Below are 23,765 nucleotides of genomic sequence, written 5' to 3'. Positions count from 1 at the left end.
CATTAGCACACAGAAGGCTGCTCAAGAGCCCCAGAAAGTGGCAAAGCACTGCAAGTTATGGAATAGTGAAAACTTCAGTGTGGCACAATGACAGACCACAGAAACAGCAGAGATTGTGGGAAAACTCTGGAAAGCCACCAGGGCTCCAGCACAAACTCCAGCTGCACAGGACCTGTCAGGAATAACTGAGAGCCTTGGAAATTGCTAACATTTATAACATGGATTGACTCTAGGAACTGTGACGCTGAGTTGAGAGGAACTCACAACCAAAGCTCAGAGCTCTAATGTGAAGAGCTGAAAGGCACTGGCAAACAAAACACAGCACTGCTAGTAGCACCGTATCAGGGGAGACAATACAAGATGTTTCCAAACACTGGCAAATGCATTTTTGAGGGTGCAGGATTTCCCCCGATGAACCTACTGATCTAGACATGTTTATATAAATATTTCTGTAGAGCAAAAGTAGAACTAATTTTGCTCCTGACTTTATCATACCTAAGGTACAAACATAAGTTAGATAGATAGAAAGGAAAAAAGGCGTAAAATGTCCAGGAAGATTATAGTCTCATTTCAGAAAAAAAAAAAAAAAATGTGCATTAAAAACATTATTTTAACAGCCATTGTATTTTACTTACAATGTAGTTCTTTCTAGAGATTTGTTAGCTATAAATTATCAGTGAGAAACTGACGTTAAAATATCCTATTAACCAAGAGCAAAGGTTTCTTCCTGCTAAGCTACGGTCAAAGTCACTTTTAAAGAAGTCCTCCCTCTTGCAGAGGTGAATTTTCCTCACTACCCTTGATATCCTCAGTCATTGCCTGAGAGCAGCCTTTAGGAACAGCGTTGCGAGCGCACCCTGGTGGAGCAGTCAGGATACTGCCCCTGGTGCAACTATACAGGATGGTGTTTCTGCTTAGACAGTATTTTGTTAATTTCTCTTACAGGATGCTCAAAACCAGGAATCTGAGTGCCACATTTTTCTTGTAAGTCACTGTATTGATGGTCAAGAGGAACAGATTTAATGTATTACTTTATAAAATAATTGTCCAGGTAAATGCCCACAATTGTGCTGCCTTGCACAATGGCCACTAGAGACAAATGACTAAATTGAAAATGATTAAAAATTTAAACATTTAATTCTACTATTCTAGCTATATTAGCCACACTGACTAGCACGTACTTTATTGAAAAGCACTGATTTGTCTCTATCAAGGTTGAATATTTTATTGGTCTGCAGTATTCCAGAGAAATAAAAGCAATCAGTAACCATCTAATATAGTTTATTGGACTTTGTTTCAACTGTAAATAAATATAAATGAATATACATTTGTAATGGACAATAGCACTTGTCAATGATTCAATTTAGCTTTAAAGAAAACCTGCCTAAGAACTATGGTATAAGATTTTATTGTCCACTTACTAAATATGTGAAACCTTAATTATCTGAATCCATGTTTGAAATGATTTGTTTAAAAATTATATCCAATGATTTGTAGTAAGAAAATTAGATGGAATTGAGACACATTTTTATTTGAAGAGAGAAAATTTAAAAAATAAAGTAGAAAAACTCAGAAAAAGTAGAATACAGCATGAAAAAATTAACATCATAAGATCGCTAGTTGATACATTACATATTGTCATCATAATAATAGTTGTTAAAGTTACAAAATCAAAGCATAAAAATGGCTAGACACTTAAACATTGACGGTGCAATTTCTTTCATTCAATGATCTAATAGAAATTTAGTAATATGATCTCTATGTTACTATACAAACCATTATATCCTTTAGAGCACTTTCCTTCCCTTTCACTTTTACAATATCTGTTACAATTTTTGGATCCCATTATTTTGTTATTTATTATTATTTTTTACACTAGAGAGACAATGTGATCATTACTAATGTGAGTCTTATTTCACTAATGAGGATATTCTCAAGTTGCCTCCATTTACCTACAAAGGCCTCAAGACCATCCTTTTTTATAGTGGAATAGTATGCCATTGTATAAAAATAACACATCTTTTTCATCCATTCTGAAGTTGATGTGCATTTTGGTTGTTTCCAAGATTTAGCTATCACAAATTGTGCTGCTATGAACATAGGTGCACACGTATCACTGTGATATGACCTTTTCAATTTTTCGGAGAAAATACCCAGGAGGGGAATAGCTGGAATTAATGAAACATCCAATCCTAGTTTTTTGAGGAATCTCCATATTGATTTCCACAGTAGTTGCATTGGTCTGCACTTCCAACAACAGTGGAGAAGTGATCCTTTTTCCCTGAGTTCTCACCAACATTTTTTTATCAAATGTTTTCTTGATGGCAGATATCTTTTTCAAGGTGAGATGAAATCTCAATGCTGTTTTAATTTGCATTTCTTGAATGACCAGTGATGGTGAACATTTCTTCATATATTTACTGGTCATTTGTATATCTTCATCTGAGTTATGTGTTCATCTCCAATGCCCATTTTTAGAGAGGACATTTGAGTTTGAAGGGCTTGATGTTCTTCAGTTCTTCATATGTTCTGGATATAAGTCCTTTGTCTGACGGATTGTTGCCTGAAATTCTTTCCCATTCTGTGGGTTTTCTTTTCGCTTTGTTGGTGATATCTTTTGAAGTACAAAAACTGTTTAGTAATATGAGATCTCAGTTGTTGATTCTTTGAAGTATTTCTCGTGCAGTTTGAGTTGTATTCATGAATTCTCTGCCTACCCGTATGTCTCCAAGACTTCTGCCTACCTTGTGTTCCAGTAGATTTAGTGTTTCTGTTTTAATATTTAGATCCTTGATCCATTTTGATTTTAGTTTAGTGTATGGTGATAGACGTGGGTCTATTTTCAGTCTTCGGCATGTGAAAAGCCAATTTTCCCAATATAATTTATTAAAGAGGCTATCCTTTGTCCAGTGAACATGTTTAACCCCTTTGTCAAATATAAGGTGGCTGAGTGTCTTTGTAGCAGTGATTACGTCTTCTAATCTGTTCCATTGATCCTATTTCTTTGCCAGTACCATGCTGATTTTATTACTGTAGCTTGCAGTATAGCTTCAAGTTAGGAATTGAGATGCCTCCTGACTTGCCTTTGTTGCCAGAATTGCCTTTGCTATTCTAGGTTTCTTCTGTTTCCAGATGAATTTTATGAACATTTTCTCTAGATGTGTGAGGTATTGATTGGGATTGCATTGAAACTGTATAACAGTTTTGGGAGTATAGCCATTTTGACAATGTTGGTTCTTCCTAACCAGGAGCAAGGAATACCCTTTCTTTTTCTAATATCACTTTCAGTCTCCTTTTGTAGAGTAGTATAATTTTCAGCATATAGGTCTTTTATATTTTTGATTAGGTTGATTCCCCGGTATTTCATTTTTTAAGATGCTATTGTGAAAGGGATATTTCCATAATTTCTCTCTCGGTGAGTTTTTTGTTTGTGTACAGGAATGCTATTGATTTTTGAGTATTGACTTCATATCCAGCTATTAATTACCTCTGGTAATATTTTAATGGAGTTTTTGGTGTTTTCTATGTCATCTGCAAATAATGTTAATTTAACTTCTTCTTTTCCTAGTTTTATACCTTTTATTTCTCCCTCTTGTCTGATTGCTCTGGCTAATATTTCCAGAACTATATTGAACAGGAGTGGTGATAGTGGGCATCCTTGAGTTTTCCCCAGTTTTAGAGTGAAGGCTTTCAGTTTTTGTCCATTAGGTATAATGTTGACTGATCGCTTATCATAGATGGCCTTTACGAGATTAAGATATATACCATCTATTCCGAGTTTCTGTAGGGTTTTTATCATGAAAAGATGTTAGACTTTATCAAAAGCTTTTTCTGCATCGATTGAGACGACCATGTGATTCTTATTTTTGGCTCTGTTAATGTGGTGTATTACATTTATTGATTTGCATATGTCGAACCATCCCTGGAATGTAGGAACCATTCCTGCATTCCTGAAATAAATCCCACTTGGTCATGGTGTATAATCTTCTTGATGATTTGCTGCATTCTATTTGCCAATATTTCACTGAGAATTTTTGCATCAATGTTCATTAGTGAGATTGGTCTATAGTTCTCCTTTTTGGTTTGGTCTTTCTCCAGTTTTGATATCAAAGTGATACGTTCATCCAAGAATGAGTTAGGGAGGACTGCTTCTCTTTCAATTTCATTGAAGAGTTTAAGGAGTATTGGCATTAAATCTTATGTAAATTTCTTATAGAATTCAGCCGTGACTCCATCAAAACCTCGGCATTTCTTGTTGGTGAGTTTTTAACCACATTTTCAATTTCAGTAGCTGATACTGGTTTATTCAAAATTGTTATATCTTCTTGATTGAACTTTGGTAGTTTATACATATGTTCCTAGAAATCTGGCCATTTTCTTGATGTTTTCCACCCTATATGTGTAGAGATTTTCAAAGTAGGTATTTATGAGCTGAATTTCCATGGGATCTGTGGTAATTTTTTTCTTTTCAGTCCTTATTGCTTGGGTTTGAATTTTTTCTGTCTTTTTCTTGATAAGGTTGGTCAGAGGTTTATCAATTTTGTTTATTGTCTCAAGAAAACAGTTCTGTGATTAATTAATTCATTATATATATATATATATATATATTTTTTAGTTTCAATCACATTAATTTCTGCTCTAATCTTTATAATTTCCTCTCTTCTATGAATTTTGGGTTTGACTTGCTCTTCTTTTTCTAGAAGCTTGAGATGTAAAATTAGGCTATTTGTGTTTGTCTCACTTTCTTAATGTGACTATTTATTGCTAAATATTTCCCTCTTAGGCTGCTTTCATTGCATTGCATAGGTTATGGTATGTTGTATATGCATTTTCATTGTATTGTAAGTATTATTTTATTTTTTGTTTAATTTCATCTGTAACCCACTGGTTATTCAGAAGGTTGTTATTTAATTTCCATGCATTTATGCAGCTTTTGCAGTTTTTTTGTTACTGATTTCCAATTTTAGTGCATTATGATCAGATATTATGCTTGGGGTAGTTTCGTTCCCTTTGCATTTAGTTATGAATGCTTTATGGGTTAATATTTGGTCTATTTTTGAGAATGTCCCATGTGCAGCTGAGAAGAATGTATATTCTGATGTGGCTGAGTGGAACACTTTGTAAACATCCACTAAGTCCATTTGCTCACAGGTTTGATTCAGTTCTGTTATTTCTTTGCTGACTTTTTGTCTAGTTGAACTATCTATTTGTGACAGTGTGGTTGTTTTTTGTATATTTGGTTTTCCTTGCCCATTACTATTTATCTTACATAGTGGGGTGCTCCTGTATTTGGTGCATATATATTTATAATTGTTAGTTCTTCCTTTGTAGTTTTCCACTTACAAGTATGTAGTGGCCTTTTAAAACTCTCTTTTAATACTTTTAGGTTTGAAGTTCACTTTGTCTGCAAACAGAATAGCTAGCCGTGCTTTTTACTGGGTTCCTTTTGCATGGAATACAGTTTTCCACCTTTTGACTTTTAATCTATGAGTTCTTTATGAGTCAGATGTGTTTCTTGTATACAACATATTGTGGGATCCTGTTTCTTGATCCATTCTGTCAACCTGTTTCTTTTGATAGGTGAATTGGCCTCATTTACATTTATGGTTATCAGTAATATGTACTGGCTTGACTTTGCCATGCTGTGTTCCTATTGTTGGTTTCCTGATTTCTCCCTTGTTTAATTTCTTGTCCTGCCTGGTAGTTTCTTACTGTTATGGTTCTGGAGATTGTGGTCATTTTTATCTCTGTCTAGCATGTCTTTCGTACTCTTTCTAAGGTTGGTTTGATGGACATGAATTTCTTCACTTGTTTTTTGTCATGGAAATATCTTGCTTCTCTATTAAATTTGAAAGACAGTCTTTCTGGGTACATCAGTCTGGGTTGAAAATTGTTTTCTTTTAGGGTTTGAAATACCTCACTCTAAGCTCATCTTCACTTGAAGGTTTGTGTGAAAAGTCTGCTGTTGTTCTAATAGACTTTTCTAGATAGGTGAGTTGTGTTTTTTCTCTAACAGCTTTTAGTATTCTGTTTTAGGTTGTATGTCTGGGATATTAATTATTATATGTTTGGGTGTAAATTTATGTTGGTTGTGATTGTTTGGTATTCTGTATGTCAAACATTTATTTGTGTATCAGTTTTTTTTCCTTATGTGTGGGAAAGTTTCTGCTATTACTTCTGTGAATAGATTAGTTATGTCATTTGCATTGACTCGTGCATCTTCACTGATATTTAATAGTCTTATATTGTTTCTCTTGACATTGTTTTGAAGCTGCTGGATTGTCATTTCATTTTGCTTTGTTGTTTTTTTAAGTTCTACCATTTCATGATCACTATCTGCAATCTTATTTTCAAGGTCTGAAATTCTATCCTCAGCTCATTTAAACATTTTGCCAGTTTTCAATAGAATTTTTGTTTCTTGGATATCTCTTTGAATTTGTTTCATGGATTCTGCTTGTATTCTGCATTGGTCATTCAAAGTTTCAATCAATTTCATATGCTCTTGTATTTTTATCTATTTTTTTCTCTAGCTATGTTGAGCAACTCATTTACTAAAGTTGTTATCTCTGTCTTTAAGTAAGACATTATTTCCAATTTGAGTTCCTCTATAGCCTCATGATAGTTTACTTCATTTGCTATCTTTTCAGAAATTTCTGGTGTATGACTTTTAAAGTCCTTTATTTCAATGTTAACTGTACTTGCTCCCAATGAGATTGCATTTTGCCTTTTCATTTTGCAGTTTTTGCCTTTTGGGTAAATATTTAGTCTTTTGATTCCAACAGTCTCAACTATCCATAGTGTGAGTTTTAGGGTCCTACTGTGTGGTTGATATTTGTCTAATTGCTGGATAGCACAATGCACAGAAGAGCCAATCATCTGAATTCCTTCTAAGGGCTTGTGGATGAATCTTATATTATTTCTGGGTTAAGTAGCCTATAAGTACTGATGTAGGTCAACTCTTAGTTCCTGCTGTTGCTATGACTTCAGGTTGTTGCAGGTCACTTGATCTCCCTGTCTTTAGTGTTTGTGCCAGTGGAGGCCCTACAGTGTCACTAGGGTCTCCTAAGCTCTTTTAATTTTCTCCTTATTGACACACTTTTCAACCTGTTCTCTGTGTGGAGGAAGAGATTACCCACTATCTTGTCAGGTTCATCAAGGTCCTACAATTGGAAGGAGTTTCACTTCTGCTCCTACTGTCTCCCACTGCAGACCTTTATTTTAGGGACAAACTCACCACACTGACTGGAGCCTGCTGAGGTCTTCTGTTTGGGTGAGAGGTTACTGAGTATCCCATCCAGCCACCATGGTAATCTACTGTAGTCCAAGGTTCTGGGTGAAGGGGTTAGATCGAAAGATCAACTGCAGTGCTAGGTGTAGGAGGCAGATGGGATTTCCCAAGAGACAGGCCTGTGGGGCTAGCTGAGGCAGGTCAGTTGTGCTACAGGCCTCTGAGTTGTTTCTGGCCAGGGAAAGAGCCCAATCGTGGCAGTCTGAGGTGACCCGGATGTGCTGGGGGTGGTTCAGTTGTTCCAGGCTTAGGGGCAGGCTCACAGGGGCAGTCTGAGGTGACCCAGGTTTGCAGGCCCGAGGTGTGGGCCCAGCAGTGGTAGTCTGAGTTGGCTCAGTCATGCTGTGTACCTTCCAGGTGTTTCCAGCTATAGGACAGGCTCAATGGTGGCAGTCTGAGGTGACCCATGTGTGCTGGGGGCAAACCAGTTCTTCCTGGCTGAGAGGCAGGCCCCACAGGAGCAGACTGAGACAACCCAAGAGTACGAGGGTGGTCCTGGCATCTACTTGATAATTTTAAAGCCCTTTGTTTTCTAATTTGTCTTTTTTGAAAGTAATATTTATGAAAAAGCGTGTATCATTTTATGTTTAAATATGCAACTTATTTGTACATATTATGCCTCTCTGAATGACATTATTTATTTTTTTAATTTTTAACTTTTTAAAAATATTTTTGAAGGTAGTAAAGTATAACAGAACAAAGCCAACTGAGACAGTACAGTGAAACTGGTACAAAAATTCACAGCAGGTTACCAGGATAACAGTAATAGATACCATAGTATATCTCATTATCTTCACAATAGTTGTTCTTTCAATCAGATATAGCAAAACCAGACCAAATACAGAACATTATAGAACTTATCAAAACAGGATATCAAATAGAGTAATACAATTAAGGAGAGCAAAGCAAAACAGTGATAACAATATTTGCCTTCAAAGCGATGGTAGAAGAAATTCCTCCCTATTTGCTATATTGCATGACATTTATTTCTTGTGCAAGTGATTTATTCTACTTAACCTGATAGTATGTTTTCCTTCCAGGATTATGTTCTAGCACACAAAAGTAGTTCATAGCATCTAAAGCAAATTTGCATTCTCTAAACCAAGAATTTGTGAGTAATTTTTGGATTATAACTCTTTTGTGGTTAGTGATTTCAAAGTAACAAGAACTTCAATGGCCAAGTGAAACATACCACAGGCATACTCTTATATAAATGTAACACAATTTTTAAGTATTTGTGCTTAAATCAAAACATAAATGTCTTAGTTACTTTATGCTTGTCACTGAGACAAAATACCTGAAGCCCAAGTTGGGAAAGGAAAGGTTTATTTCTTACAGTATTTGGAGGTTTCAGTCCACACTCAGTTGGCTCCCAGGAAGGTGAGCATGGCTGGGCCGCGTTTCATGGCGGCTGCAAACAGCAAGCCGGAACCAGCAAAGAGCAAGACACACCTTCTTCCTGCCATTACATCACATCCTGGCTCCACCACTATGTGGGTGGAGCACTGACACCATCAACCCAAGCAGTAGACAATGAACCAATCACAAATGCACAATGCAAACTCATGAGGCCTGGGGGACACAGACATAAACCATGACATTCCACCCCTGGCCCCCAGGACTCATGTACATCCTTTATACAAAAGACATTTAGTCCACCTCCAAGAGTTGCCAAAGTCCTAACAGCTTCAGCATTGCTGAAAAGTCCAAGTCCCAAGTCTCCTCAAGATCCATGGCAAACTCTTAACTGTAACCCCCTGTACAAATGAAACAAGGTTAAACATTTCTGAAATTCAAAGGCACAAGATAAACTTTACCATTCCAAAAGTTACAAACAGGGGAATATAAAGCATTGGAAACAAAGCAAGTCCAACCTCCAGCAGGGCAAACATTAAGTCCTAGAGTTCCATGCTCAGCATCTGAATCAGTCTGGTTGCAAGCTCCAAAAGGCTTGGGTGATTCCACCTCCAGGGCACTTCCAGCGGTTTCAACTCCTGCAGCTTTTCTCTTAAATCTTCTCTCCTCGCTTTTTGCAGCTTCCCTTTGATCATGCACATTCCTGGCTTTTCCAAACTTCTGGGGTCTCCACTGCACCCTTGGCTTCACACTTACGTCTTCACAAATTGCCCTCTCAAGGGCACACTGCTTGGCGAGCCAGGCCCTTTGCAATCAAGGTGGAAGCCGTCTTACCCTCAGAATTTGTGCATTTTCCTTGCACCTAAAATCAGCACCTTGTGGATGCTGCCAAGGTTTGCTGCTAGCTGAAGCAGTAGCCAGGCTTTTCTCTTTCTTGGCTGTAGGGGTCAGTTGCCTGAATCGCAGGGCTCTGTTAGCCTGATTGTGAGAAAAAGCTTCTCTACATTGTTGCCATTCTGCAACCTCATGTGGCTGCTGTCACCATTCTGGAACATGGTGCTCTGCAGCTTTTCCCTCTGAGCAAATTTTTTCACCTTTGCTGTGAGGCCGCACAGGGAGGGGACCTGCTTCCTGGGATGCCGCGGGGCCATCTTTCTTATCTCTCTCTTTCTCCTTAGGAATCAAAATCTCAATTCTGTCTTTACAATCCACAGCCTTCCTGGAATTTTCCTTCTGGCCTAACTCACAGCATTGTAAATTATCCTGCTGGGCTCTTTGCTCTTGATTTGAAACATAAAGCTCACTAAAGGCCACCAACAATAGCCATGCCACAGCCTCAACATTCGATGGCTTTTTAATTTCTTTTTCAGGATTAATCAATCCATTTTCCTTTGTCTCAGTCTCAGGGAAAGTCTCTGGGCAGGAGCAAAATGCAGACAAACTTTCTGCCAAGCCATAACATACATCATGTAGAGCCCAACAACCAATACATTCCTTCTTCCCAGCAGAAACCTCCCAAATCTGGTCTTTACAATCAGGCTTTCTATCAGGCTTCTGGTCTCCTGACCTCTGAACAGAATCTCCTCTACAGAACAGCCTAAGCTGCTCCAGCTCTATGCATCCAGGCGACATGTCGGAACCTTTCCAAATTCTGTCCACAAGCCGTTTCCAAAGCCTCTCTAAAAACATGGTTAGATATAGTCACAGCAAATGACCCCACTCCTTGGTACCAAATTCTGTCTTAGTTACTTTATGCTCATCGCTGAGACAAAATACCTGAAGCCCAAGTTGGGAAAGGAAAGGTTTATTTCTTACAGTTTTTGGAGGTTTCAGTCCACACTCAGCTAGCTCCCAGGAAGGCGAGGATGGCTGGGCCACCTTTCATGGTGGCTGCAAACAGCAAGCCGGAACCAGCAAAGTGCAAGACACACCTTCTTCCTGTCATTATATCACATCCTGGCCCCACCCCTATGTGGGTGGAGCACTGACACCATCAATCCAAGCAGTAGACAATGAACCAATCACAAATGCACAATGCAAACTCATGAGGCTTGGGGGACACAGACATAAACCATGACAATAAAGTAACATGATGAAATTGTTTTCTTATTAATTATTCCCAAGACCAAGTTATAAGCATTTTCTATAAATTGATTTTTTCGAAGTTACTGTTTACAATCTTACCTCATTGTAGGTTTATATTTTAGGAGTATTGAGTGTCCTTATTGCTGTGCAGCTATCACAAATACTCTTTCCATTTTGCAAACCTGAAACTCTCTACTGATTAAACAGCAATCTTTCTTCCCTCCTGCTCTGGCACTTGGACACCACCATTCTGTCTTCTATTTGTATAATTTTGACACCTGTCAGTACATAATTTAAATAGAATCATATGCTACATATCCTTTTGGCAACTGACTTCCCCCTAACATAATGTCTTCAAGATTAATCAATGCTGGAAGATGTGTCAGACTTGTTTTTTTTTTTTTTTTTTTTTTTGTTGTTGTTGTTGTTGTTGTTTTGTTTTTTTACAAAGCTGAATAATATTCTTTCGTATGTCTATATTACATTTTGTTTTTAAAGTTATAAACTGATGGGCATTTGAGATTCCTCTATATTTTAGCTGTTGTGAATAATACTACTAAGAACACGGGTGTTTTTCTTTCTGGTTTCTTATTATTTTTCAGTAAGGGTGATACTAATACAAGAGTTTTACTTTTTAGTATGATACTGACAAAATTTCCCTCAACACTACTTTCACTGTATTCTGCAAGTTCTGATATGTTGTGCTTTCATTTTCATTCAACTGGTAGGTCAAACTTTTTGAAATTTACATTTTATAATTCCCCCCAAAATTTGCAAATTTTCTGTATATTCTTGAGTTCCAGACTGATAATGTCAGACAGTTTATGCTAGTCTAACTTTGTCTAGGTGGTGAGAGACACTCCTGGTGCTTCCTGTGGTATTATGTGTCTTTTTTTGATACCAGGATCTTTTGCTTGCTAGTCAGGCACTGTGCCAGTGAGCTGTATCCTCAATTCTTCATCAAATTTCAGGAATTCTCTCAGACTCCTTTATTATTAAAGTAATACAGAGGAAAAAAAGCATTGAAAAACTAATGATTACTCTTGTTTGTAAACTAGCTACCCAGCATTATACTTAGAAAAATGGCATACATTGTAGTTTCCAAAATATTTCACAGGTTAAAAAAAAAAAATTATAAATAGGAAAAGTTAGCTTGCAAATCAAGATGAATTTGATTTCACTCCCTGCACTTATTTACAAATTAATATAAACATTGTTGTCCTGTACTTACAGAATAAAGACATTCATCCACAGGCCTCCGACCTGCTCATGAGAAAGCAATTATCTGAGTTGTACCAAAGGTATTAGATACTGGGTACCATGCTGGCTGTTGTCAAGAAAAAGAAACAAAGGAGCTAAAAGGTTAGTAATGCGAATTATGAAGTACAAATTTTAAAGTTTCCTTTAAACTGCATATGTGCGTAGAGTGCTGTTTAGAAAATTTTGTTCTGTAATTACAGTGTTGCTCAACCCTATTACAGTGTGTTTTCTTTATTTTTCTATCATTCACACTTTAACTCAGTAAACTAAGGGGGGAGTGAAGAGTTTCTTGCAGTAAAAAATGTATATAACAAATAATATGAAAATACTTATTGTCTAAAATGGAAAAAATCAAATGAAGTGCTGGTCATTTCCACTTGTAATAATTTTTTTTTTCTGAATTGTCTTTCTGTAGTAGAAATATTTATAATGAATCCATTTCACTTATTACCTAAGAAACAAAAGGTCTGACTATATTCTTTAAAATTCAAAATATACTGAAACTAAATACATTTTGCAGAACATTATTTGCATTAATATGTAGTTAGGATAGTCTCCAGTATTTTAAGATCCTTTGATAGTAAGTCTGGATCAGGCAATTTGTAAACTTTTATTAGATTGTTAATTGCATATTATGCATTGGATAACATGGAAGAAAGCCACTACCATTGCAATCTCTGATACTTAATAAACTGAAGCCTGTGGTCTGTTGTGATGGTCGTAAAAATTTGATTCACATTTCATTGATGTCTCACTTAAGCAAAGAAAATAAGCTATTACTTTTTTTCAGTAGAAACAAATATTCATTTCTCATTGAACACTGAAATTACAAAGGTATTCTTAGTATATTATTTAGTTATATTCACTCAAATTAAAGTATATTCAGGATAAAATTGAAATACCATAAATTAGACTTTCAAAAATTCATGGCATAACAGAATATTCAGGGGTCAGAAAACAATAGCCTGTAAAATCAGAACAATTTTTCATATAGCAAAGAGACAGGAAAATTTCTTTTAAAAACATTCATTCCATAAAGTATTGCAAAGTATTATCATGGAGACACCTACTTTTTTGCTTAATATCATCAGCTGTCGTCAGTCGCACAAATATTTCAACATCATTATAAAGAGCTACAGGATTTTGAACACAACGGCATAGAAATTTAGGGCATGAAAACTTAGCATTATGCAGTAAGGACAGGTTGGCAGATTGTGCTAGGACACTGAAGCAACGTGATGCTGAACAGACAGACACGATGAAAACAAACTCCAGTGCTCCACAGGGTAAAAACGGCAGAGAGTGATCAATCAGAGGGCCTTTAGAAGGGAAGGAAAGATGATGAAATTCGAATTGTAGAAAATAAGGTATATACAATGATTAAAACAGAGCATAAAGTGGAGCTAAAAGTGTGAGATATCTGGATTTATTTTAAATTATGCAATGGTGTTAAGATTGAAACACCGTTTCTAAGATGATAGCGTGTAATCTATTAACTGGTGATAGCTTACTGTTTGTTTTTTTTTTTTTTGTTGTTGTTGTTGTGGTGGTTTTGTAGTTCTGAATTACTTGTACCCTTACACTGTTTTGTTTTGTTCTGCTTTTTTTCTCTTTTTCCTTTTAAATTAAAAAAAAAAAAAAATGAAGAATCATTGACAGTTTTTCACCAAAATTGTATTGCTAATTAGATACCACATTAACAAAACAAAACATACATTGTCCAAGAAGAGATGTGCCTCTTTCCACACAGAGAAAAAAGCTTTCCAGAAAGACGATTGTTTCAAAAGAAACACAGAGGTATCTTATTTCAAACATTTGACCCAGATGTCTTTAAAGAAGTGGACAATGGAAATCAGATGTTTATTGCTTCATCGGAGAGTTTGCTGAAAGTTTAACTCTAATAGTTCCTACTTTAAGATAATTCAAGTTTTCTTACAGAGAAAAAGCAAAGTTAAATGATTTTTTAACTAAGCATCAGAAGATAAATATTCTACTTTTCCTAATTTTAATTTTAGTCGGAAATGAAAAAGAAAATTTTCCTGAAAAAGTTGTTTAATAATATTGATTCTTTGACTTTTAAATACATCAAAACTTTACTTTGATTTACTGTTACTGTTATTAGCATGTGTTTGCAGTAAACATGAAGACATTCACTATAGAGGATGGATATGTGTACATAACACATTTCAATTTCATTGTTTTTCTGCTGCCCTCTTCTCACTTTTATTTTTGCAGCATCAGGTTCATCTATTTATCTTATAAGACTTTGTATAGTTGATTATCAGACATACAAATTTTAAAACTAGACTACTATGTCAAAGAATGTAGAAAACATGGTGACACATTTTTCCTAAATGGAAATACACTTTCATGTAATTTGTCCACACTGCATTGGAATACCTTATTTTTCTTTTTTGTTTCCTATTATCTGTATTTATTCATAATTTTGAGTATGTTTAGATTTTCATACAGGAGAAACCATATGATACTTACGTTTGTGTGTCTGAGCTACCTCACTTAACATTATGGGTCTCAAAGTGCTACCATTTTTCCTGTAAATGACTCATGTGCAATGTTTCTTCTGACAGGGTAGTGCACCTTTACATATAAATACCATTTTTTGAAATCTACTTGTCTCTTGGTAGTTGTATAGGCAGTTTCCAAGATTTAGCGATTGTGACACTTACTTCTATGAACACAGGGATGTTCATATCATCATGGCATGATGTCTTTAAATGTTTTAGGAAGATACTTAGAGGAGGCATAGCTAGGTCAATTGAAATGTCTTACTTGTAGATTTCTGAGGAATCACCATACTGATTTTCATAGTGGTTGTATTATTGGACATCAACAATGGAGAAGTATTGCTTTCTATCCATAACCTCACTAGCATTCATTATTGGTTGATTTTTCTTCATTCAGGTACATTATAGATATACACAATGATCGCATTCATCATACAATTTGTACCTGCACATAGTATAACTGGATCCTTTGTTCTCCATTCCCTGATCCTCCTTTCAAACCCTCCTCCCCTGCCCATTTATAAAAAACTTTGTTTTCATTTTTGCCTTCTAGTTTTTCACTTATTTTCAATTTTCCCTTTTCCTCTTCCACCTCACACCTCTCTGTTCTCCTCCCCATTTAAATAATTTTCCCTACTTCACAATACTTAATACATAATTTTGTCCTTATTTATACACAGATGCAAAAATCTTAAATAAGACATTGGCAAACCAAAGTCAGAAAACCATAAAAACAATGTGACCAAGGTTCATCTCAGGGGTGTAGGGTTGGAAGAACACATGCAAATTGATTAATGTAGTATACCACACAAGCAGAATCAAGAACAAAAATTAGAGGGTCATCCAATAGATGCAGAAAAGCATCTGACAAAATCCAATGTCTATTCTCGATAAAGACACTGATGAAAATAGGAATACAAAGTCTTTATCACAACCTAATATAAGCTAACTATGAAAAATCAATGGTCAACATCTTAGTAAATGGGGAGAAAATTAAGGATTTGCTACTAAAATAAGGAATAAAAATTGGCTATCATCATTTCTGTGTAATATAATTCTTGCAACATTAGCTAGAGCAATATGACAAGAAAAGAAAATAAAAGGCATAGGGTAGCAAAAGAAGAAGTTAAGTTATTATCACTTGATTATGACATGGTCATCTACTTAGAAGATCTCAAAAAATTCACTAAAAGATTCCTCAAACTAATATTTAAGTTTGACAGTGTAGCAGAATATACAGGCAACACTCAAAAATTAATACTATTCCCATATACCAATAACAAACTCACTGAGAGGGAAATCAGGGAAAAATACCCTCTACAGTACATCATGAAAATGAAATACTTAGGAATCAACCTAACTGAGGAAGTGAAAAATTTTTACAGTGGGAACTACTGTTCTCTGACAAAAGGAGACTAATGAAAATATCAGAAAATGAAATAGTTCTATTTTAAATGCTTAAGAAAACTATAATCATTAAATAAATGAGATTTTTCCTATGATAAATTGCTAAGTTCCTATTAATATGAACTTTAGACTAAAATGTTATAGAATGTATTGAAATAATTAAGCTTTAGACTATGATTGCAATTAAATTGAGAACTACAAACCACAAAATGAAAAAAAAAATGACATAAATGATATTCTTCTTCTGGGTACTCTCATGGTGACAGAAATAAGAAAAAAAGATGGTTAATTTTAATTTGTATTTGTAAATACCCTACAAACAATGATATCAGCTGTGTCTTGCTGCTACAACCAAGAAAAATTGATCAAGTGGTTTTATAAGAAATAGTAATTTATGTATCTTAGTTCTATACATTGGAAGCTTGAGATCCTGGCATAGACGAGATTGGATGAAATTTCTTACTCATATACAGTCTACTGTCACCTTATATATGGACTTCTTTTCTATCATCTACATATCTATCTATCTATCTATCTGTCTTTAAATGGATTTTTACAGTTGAAGTTTTTATATATTTAAACTATGTGAATGCATATTGTATTTACTATATTCATTAGCTTCTTTGTATATAATTTTGAGGAATATAAATAGTCCAGCCATTATGGAAAACAGTATGGAAGACATTAAAAAAATTAGGAACAGAACTACTTGTGGCTTGGTAATTCAATATCTGAGTATATCAACCAAATGAAATCAGTATGTCAAAATGAATTTACAATACTTACAATAGTGAAAATATTAGAAAATTCTAAAGAAGTATTGGGAAATTCTAAATATCAGTAGGTGAATAGATAAAGAGATATTTTATATACAGAAAGTAGAAAGTTATTTAGCCTTAAAAAAGAAAAAGTACTATGGTATTTCTAATATGCTTGAACACAGGGACATATTGGGATAAAAGAGATTCAAAAATAAAATTTTCATGTTCAAGAGGTGATATGGTGAATGTTTAAAATTTTAAAAATTATTACATTAAAAAAATATTTCCATTAATTCCTCAGGAATATTCCCCATCTACTTGAATGCACTCTCTGTAGCACTTCTGAAAGTCCTCTTTCATGAGCATCTTTAGTTTACAGTGTGACAAAAATATGATGAATATTTTCTGTGAAGCAGATTCTTAAAAGCATTATGGTTTGTCCTGTTCTTTTTATTCACTGGATATGGCACTGTCCATGAAAGGTAAGCATTTTAATTGATTCAAGACATCAAGGCAGATATGACAGCACAACTAAAGACATTCAAGAAAGAGGGCTTCTAGAACTGCTCCAGAAAATGGCAAGAATGATGTGATAATTATGTTCAAAGGCATGGGGATTATTTTATAGGGGTGATAGGCAATGTGAACACTGCAATATTTTTCAAATTTATGCACACATCATATTTTTCAATTATGCCTGAAAAATGTGAAATGAAACAGTAGAACTCATAGAAGGAAAGAATAGAAACGTGATTGCCAAGGACTGACGGTAGATAACTAACTGATTATAACACGGTAAAACTGATTAGAAACACAGTAGATACCTGATTGTAGTCTTTTGCTGTAAAGAGGCCAAACCCATTCCTGAAGGCTAAACTCTCAAGGACTCTTGTCCTCTCAGAGCCATATGTCTTAATATCACCATGTTGGATACTAATATTTCAACATATGAATTTGATGGTGAATACAAACATTTGAACATTCACTACAAAATTCTCTGTTTAAAGATTAAGGTTAACTGTTCACATAGGACTACTAACATAACAATAAGGTGAATGTGAACTTTAAAGACTTAGATCCTTGGAATTAAAACCAGCTATTATAAAAGGTCAGAACTGGACAGTGGGCATTCATTTGAGTTACATGACATATAAAGATGGTTTTGAAATAGTGAATAGTATTTAAACTGAAAATATTTCCCAGAAAATGCAGAAACAAGAATTAATGTAACAACCATAACAAAAAATCAGAACTTATGAGAACAGTGACTAAATTTTAGCATAACAAAAATTAGCTACAGGCAAACTAACTCAGTTAAATAAGTCATGTACTTATCAGTTTGTCTAGTCCACTTTCTATTGCCTCCTAACACCAGCAAAACCCTGCTTTGCACAGCATTGCTCATAGCCTTACTCTTATGCTCTTAAAATTAAAGAGTGCTGTACATGCTAATGACACAGTTGTAATTATTTTTGATCAAGATTTTGATATGATTAGGGAAAATCAAAGAATTTCATAAAAATTGAGTTTCATTTTTATGGTAGAAAATTAGAAACACTGTAGAGGAAATGGAACCAAAGCTTTGTAAGTAAAAAAGAGATGAGTTGAAGGGAGAGAAGAGAATTGGGAAAAAAGAGGAATCAAGATATTCGATGTACAGGCATAAATTCCTTATAATGAATATGCTAATTATGTTTGTCTAAATTGTACCAATAAAATTAACCAAAAATTAATTTCATAAAAATAACTTTCGTGCCATAATCTATAAAGAGGCATTAAAATGAATTCTGGAATTTCCAGTTGCTAGTTTTGTCTTTTTCCTTTTTTTTTTTTTAATTTTAAAGAGGGTAAGATTAAATACAACAAAACAGAACATAAGAAAGCAATGTAAGAGACATAAATTTTAAAGCAAGACAATGACGAATTTTCACTGTCTATCATATTGTCTCTTGTTTTCTTCCAAATAGTTGTCCATATCTTTGCATACAAAGAATTCACATGAAACAACATAGAAACAACATCAGTATAGAACTGATCTGAACAGGATGAGACAGGCATTTTGGGTCCTCAAGATCAGATAATAGAGAAGTCAATAATGGCTGTCATAGTGTCTCTCATTCTCTTCAAAATAGCTGTCCATACATTCATGTACATTCAAATTAAACAAAATAAAACACATTAAAATCACTCTGACCAAAGAATAATAGTATTGCTGGACTTCACATCATGACACTACAGAATCAGCACTGGGTACTATAGTGTTTCTTTTCTTCAAAGTAGTTGTTCATTTCATCATGCATTATATAATCAGTTCTCATATACTATTTATAGGTTCTATGCATCCATGAGCCTCTACATGTATTTCTATCCTTTCTGTATTAGAAGGAAAAACAAAACATAGCAAGACAAAATGGAACAAATTCCTATAAAACATGACATGAAAATGTCATATGTGACCAGAGTACAAGGTGATCTACAATGGTTATTGTGTTGTCTCTTGTTATCTTTAATAGAATTGTCCATATCATCAGGCATAGTATAATTGAATATAGCAATACATAACAGTATTAATAAAAACAAAACATTGTAGACAGTGTAAAACTTCAAAAGCAGGTAATAATCAAAGCAAAATGGGTATCCTAGTGAATCTTGTCATCTTTAGCCTCAGATTTGATACTCTCAATCATAACAGATTCAAATAAAGCCTGTCAATACAAAACAGAAATCTAACAAACCAGATTCAACTAAGATCAGTCATGATAAAATAGTGTAAGTTATACAAGGATTCATATTAAGTTAATAGGAAATTAAGGATGATTACCATAATATATCCTGTTATTTTGGGGATAGCTGTCTGTGCCCTCAAATTAGTACAAGTAGACAAACCTGAACAGAGTATAATACATCTAAACAGAGCAGTGTGAGTAATGTGGATTTTAAATCCTGATACACTATTAACCTCTGCCATCATTTTTAGACTATTCCTCCACTTTCAGTCCTACAGAGTGCTGCACATTTTAGGTCCCACCAACCTAAGTGGTTCAGAACCTTCTCACTCCTGGACTTGATCTCAAGTTGTATTCCTTTACCTACAAAAGCCTCAAGGTTTTTCTTTTGTTATAGCTGAGTGGTTCTCTACTGCACATAAGCATCCTGTCTTTCCAACCTGTCTTCAGGTGCTGGTTGAGTTGCCTTATTTCTTTCTGGTTCCCTGTCATATAGAGCATTGTTTTCTCCTATTTGATTTTTGGTCCATATACCCTTTTTCAGGTTAATTATATTTCCTATACAGAGCATCTCAGTGGACACTGCCTCCTGATTTACTCTGCCTGTGTTCCTTTTATTGGTTTTATTTTAGTGTATTCAAATAAAATCTGGTTATTGTGTTAAAGCCATCTATGTTAGAGCTTATAGCCAACTTTCTCTGCCTCCTTTCTGCTATGCTACTTTTCCTGCCAGTGGTTGTCTACTTTTCTCTTTCATTGCACTGTCTGCTCTATTCATTGAGGCCTTTCTGCCACTGTTCCTGAAATCCTGATTTTTTTTCTCTCTCTAGAATGTCCTTCAGTATTCTCTGTAGGGTTGGACTGATAGTCACAAATTCACCAGTTCCTCTTTTTCATGGAAGAATCTTGTTTCTCCATTAATATCTAGAGACAGTTTTGCAGTGTACATCAATCTGGGATGGAGGTTATTTTCTTTCAGTGCCATAATACTTTGCTCCAAGTTCTTCTTGATTTGATGGTCTGTGTAGAGTAGTCTGTTGTGATTTTGATGGATTTTTCTTTATAGGTTATTTGTTTCTTTTCTCTGATGGCTTTTAATATTCTGTTCTTATATTGAATTTCTGGGATCTTTATTATTATCTCTGGGTGTAGCTCTGTTTTGTTTGTAGGTAGCTGGAGTTCTATATGCCTCATATATCTGAATATTATTTCCTTTTCCTGTGCATGGGAAAATTTCCTCAATTATTTCTGTGAATAGCCTTTGTATTTTCTTTGTTTTTGCTCCTGCTTTTTTACTCACTTTTTTTATGCTTAAATTATAGATCCTCTTGTCTTCTAGCCTTTGTATTGTTACTGCCTGTTTCCTTGTTATTTTTGAGATCTTTCCTTTTGTGGTAACATATTTTAAACCTGTCTTCAAGTTTTGAAGGTCTACCCTTAGTTTCATCCAACCAGTTTTGCTAGCTTTCAGTGAAGCTTTCAATTTCCTGGTAATCTTTTTGAATCTGCTTCATGTATTCTAGGTTTTCTTTACATGGTTCATTGAACATATCTCTCCTTTTTTGTGCTCCTCCATTCTTCTCTTTGTGTCTTCTTGAGAGTTGCTTAGAATGTCTTCTATTAATCTACTTATGTCTTGCTTTATTGAATTAATATTTCAATTTTGAGCTTGTCTACAAGGTCCTGAATGTATCTCTTATGTCCCCTGATGCCATGTCTGATATTGCATGTTTGCTGCCCTCAATCTTTTTTGTATTTACCTCTCCTGGATCAATATTCTCAGGGTTGGGTACTGGGGGTCTTTTCTTATTCCTTCTCTTGTCATGTATTTGGTTTCCTCCTTGCAGGTGTATAGTGGATGTCCTAGACCCTTTCCCTGTTGGTATGGTTCTTTTGAAGCACACTGGCTAGGAATTTATGTGCTCTCCAGTTTGATATTGGTCATTGAGGTGCAAGTAGGGCACCATATGCTGGGCCCTCTCCTCCAGGCCAGTCAACCTTCAGGAGCCTTCACCGCATTAGTGTGTGCTGTGTGTATGGAATTGGTTTGGGATGACTTATTGGGTTGTGGCCAGCAACACAACCCAGGCCAAGCAGATCCCATCAATCTGCTCTGGGAATGAAGAAATGACTGAAGTCACTGCTGTTCCTTGTTCTTGCCCATCCTACCCGATTCTAGCATGTTGTCCAGTTGGTCTCCCCTTTCCTGTGAGGTCTTATGCATTGTACTCACCATGGGTTAATGCAAGTCTCCACACTGGTTCTGTTCCCCATTGGGCTTACTGACATCTGACTTCAGCATGCCCACCTCAGCGAGGCACAGCTGTATGAGTTCAGGTGGCTCCAGTGAGTCACATTAGTGAGGGTTTGGGCAGCTTCAGTGAGAGCGCCCTAGCTGCTAATCTTAGTTGCTCCAATGGTAGCCATGGGACTGCATATTTGACTATCTGTTTTCCACTTAGTTTCTTCCTGGGTCGAGAGGATCCATCTCCCTCTGTCTGGACTGCTCCAGGATGTTTTATTATGGCATCTGAGTTGTCTCTCTCAGGGAGACTCTGTATCCTGCCACATATTGATCTGCCATCTTTAGTCTTTTTCCTTTTTCTAGTGTTACAATCTTGAAGATGACAGGCAGGAGATTTACCACTTGAGGTACACTCTTGGTCCATAGTGACTAATAGTAATCTCAGGCAATTTATTTATTTTTGTAAGTCTTTTGATGCTTAACACAAAAAAGAGTCACTAAAAGTAACAACATATATCAGATTCATTTTTCACATTGAATGAAACAAATACTTGCTTAGTGTTTTGCCTGGGAAACAATGGTTGCATTATAACTCTATTAAATACATCTTTCATTAAATTTTATTATTAATGTTATCATATCTTTGAGAGCTTTAGGAATTAAATGATCAATAATCTCAATAAACCTTAGGAGAAAATGATCAATAATCTCCTACCTCTAAGGATGCTTTCAATTTTCTTTTTGAAGAAATGAAGCATATGTTACTCCCTGTGAGTCAATGACATCTGACACCTTTTCTGGAATAGAGACAGAATGATATTTCAATCAGCAGATGTTTTGTTATGTAAGGAAAAACAAAGGTCATTCTCAAAACTCTGAATGTGTTTTATACAGAAACATGTAAATGGGTTTCAAAATGAATACCTAGGTTTCTTTATAGTGAATTTTGTAATTCTTTTAGATTAAAAAAGTCTGTATGTGATCCTTCATATATGTGAGGCAGCAGAACTTTCAAAACTCTGAAAAGATCAAATCCAAATTCTCACAGTGTATCCAGAAGGCACTGGGGATTACATGTGAATCTCTGTTTTTTTAAAGATTGCACTAAATTCATCACTAGATGAAAAATGATTTTTGTTTCAGACTTAAATATGGAATTTTATTTTACATAGTGGAGGAATTGTAATGGCTCCAGATGTCATGTAACATAGGCTCTTGATTCAGTACTAGATTGTTCAGTAAGATCAAGCTCATGCAGGGATGCACACACACACACACACACACACACACACACAGACACACAAACACATATCTATCTTGTATGTTAAAAATATTTCTAAATAAGCAAGACATATTGGCGAGAAACATAAGCATAAGCACTCGAGTGTCTTTGCATTAGATTTTCATTCAGTTGTTGACAGGGCACCATATTGCTTTCTGTTTACTGTCCAATCTCCTCTTTTCTCTGGATATGTAATGTCTCTGTCTTTCCCAGTCTTAGCTTCTGTCTTTCTGCTGAGACTGTAAGTTTTCATTAGGAATTTGTGCCAAAACATTCAATCTTAAAAGTCCTTTCCAGAATTCTGCTATATCAATTATTACTACTCATACATGAATCATTTGTGAACATTCCATTATAACATTAAAGCAGCAGCTTCTGCTTACTTGAATACATGATAATGTAAAATCTATCACTTCAAAGGTATATTTTTCTCAATATTTTGCAATAATGCAAGCTCCTTGTTGAGAAGTAATCTAATGTATAAAGTAAAACATCCTCATGAGTAAGAAGCTTTCTGAATCTAAGAATTTGGAAGTTATATGGAGCTCTACAAGCTGGGAGATGACTATTAGCCTCCAAAATGGGGTGCCTGATTCCTTGACTGTTGAAACATCCCTTGATTGTGGGATACATTTTTATTTATATGAAACACACACACACACACACACACACACACACACACACACACACAACCAGTCCAAGCATTTTCTTTAAATGTATCTCCTTTTAGAATTGTTGTCATTAATATATTTTCCACACCGTTCTGTATTCGGTATATTGGGGAATACTTATACTGCAGGTCATTATCCCTTATGGGAAAATTAAATATG

This window comes from Cavia porcellus, unplaced genomic scaffold, assembly GCF_034190915.1.
Source record: "Cavia porcellus strain 051 isolate PalLab524CR breed Dunkin Hartley unplaced genomic scaffold, mCavPor4.1 scaffold_14, whole genome shotgun sequence".
Classification (NCBI taxonomy): domain Eukaryota; kingdom Metazoa; phylum Chordata; class Mammalia; order Rodentia; family Caviidae; genus Cavia; species Cavia porcellus.
Note: the sequence above shows the minus strand (reverse complement) of the source record.